We start from the raw sequence: 2151 nt of genomic DNA on the forward strand, positions 1-2151 counted from the left end.
CTTGGCCCCGGCACGAGGGGAATGCTGGGACTTTATGGCTCTCGCCACACCCCACTCAGTGCCGACCTCCTACAATTTCTACGGAAATTGCTTCCGTGTTTTTCTGCGCATGCCTGGGTGGGGCGAGGCGGTCCCTTAGCCACCGAGCTTGGGTTCTCAGCAGTCATTGGAGTTCTGACGACCCAAGTGGGGATTGTGCTTACCGTCAGTCACCTTAAATTCGCTAAAACTTTATTTACTCATTCGTAATGTAGGTGTGCCCGTGATAATAGCTCCTACCTCACAGGGCTCTTTTGAGGACTAAGAATGAAAGCACTTGGCACCTGTAGCTCTCTACAGATGTTAGATTTTGTTTAAATTTTCACGTGAAAAAATTGTGGTGCACAAGTTCCTTTGAATTCTTGGTGCTGTGCAAAAATTCCATAGAGGTTGTCCATAGAGGTTGTAACGGGGTAGAAATTGGTTTAACTTAATGGAGAGTTACGGAGTTGGCTTTGCGACCCAAACTCGTGGTAGCGATTCCCCGCGGATGAGAGCGCCACGGGCATCAGCATACATTAGTTTCTCCAGGAGGTGGCAGTCTTGCCCAAGCTATAACGGGAACAAACCCTATAATAAATTAAATGCAGGAAACCCCAAGTTTTATTTATCTATTTAACAATTACAAATAACCAGGTGGGACACAGCTTTAGTGTAGGTGGATTCAAATTAGTAATCACATTGCCACAGCATGGCAGGTGCTATCAATACTCCACTCACCAGGGATGGCGTTCTCATTAACCACGTGCTGGCACGGAAACCAGCTCCAAAACCCTATTTTAGAGTTCCAATTCTGGGACCACTTTCAGTACCAGCTGTGTAAGGTCCAGTTGGAGATTCGTGTGCAGAAAGATCATTGGGGTGTTACTCTTAGAAAAACTTCTGTAATGGAATGATGGAGGCAGGCTTGAGCTGAGGGAGAAGTTAGATTGGGAACAGTTTGCAATAGGAGCCTCAAATAATCCGGGGGGGGGGGGGGGCGGCGGCTCTGGAGCTGGGATTTCCTCTCAGATTCATACTAAATTGAAACAAGGGACAGGCCTTGTCTATTGGCCAGCCATTAGATGTGGGATGCCCCTGGAAAGGAGGCAAAACCTTGGGCAACTCTTTGGCAGAGAACTAGATGCAGAAATGGACTCAGCTGTGAGCTATCAGCAACCGTTAAGCTCAGCAGCTGGGGGATCAAGCTCCTGGGTCCTGAAGCAGACATCTGGGCCATTGGCCAAATTACTCCCCAGGACTTTTCCATTTTATAACATGATAGAGTCATTTAACAAAATGAAATAATCTTTTTAAAATTAGTTTATTTGCATGTATAATTATCAGCAAAGTGAGATTATCATTGCCAAATGGTAATTATGATAGGATTTGAGATACTTATTCAACAGGCTATGCAATAAAATCCCAAATACTTAACAAGCAGGGTGTGTTCTTACATGTTGCTATTCAAAGTATCTTAAAATTTGCAATTATAACCTGCTTACCTGCAATTTTATTTCCTACCACTTTAATCAGAGACAAATTTAAGTATGTGTAGCACACAGCATATAGTTTTTTCTATTTAGTACCTAACACAGGAAGATCAGAACATTTTTAAAGGCTATCGTTCATTTCTGAAGTTTCCGGTAATAAGACAGGTAGCTATCTGTGGTTTTTATAGGTATGTTAGTAATCTTATACCTGAAAGTATGACTTCATGTTGTGTTTTAATTACTTAGTCGTGTCAGGAAGTCATATGCCTCCAAAAGATAGCAATAGAAAAAGGGGCACATTTAAACCTTGGGAATTATTACATGGTTAAAATTTTATGGGCCTGGACCTGTGACTTGAGCTTGGCATGAGAAAAGGTACATAAGTTGATTCTTACTGTTTTTATTGGCTTAAAAAGGAAATAAATAATGTTAAAAATTATTTTATTTTATTTTTTAAGATTTTATTTATTTATTTGACTGACAGAGATCACAAGTAGGCAGACAGAGTTGGGGGGAAGCAGGCTCCCCGCTGAGCAGAAAGCCCGATGTGTGGCTCGATGTGTGGCTCGATCCCAGGACCCTGAGATCACAACCTGAGCCAAAGGCAGAGGCTTAACCCTCTGAGCCACCCAGGCACCCC

The sequence above is a fragment of the Meles meles genome, chromosome 7 (genome assembly GCF_922984935.1).
Source record: "Meles meles chromosome 7, mMelMel3.1 paternal haplotype, whole genome shotgun sequence".
In the NCBI taxonomy this organism is placed as follows: domain Eukaryota; kingdom Metazoa; phylum Chordata; class Mammalia; order Carnivora; family Mustelidae; genus Meles; species Meles meles.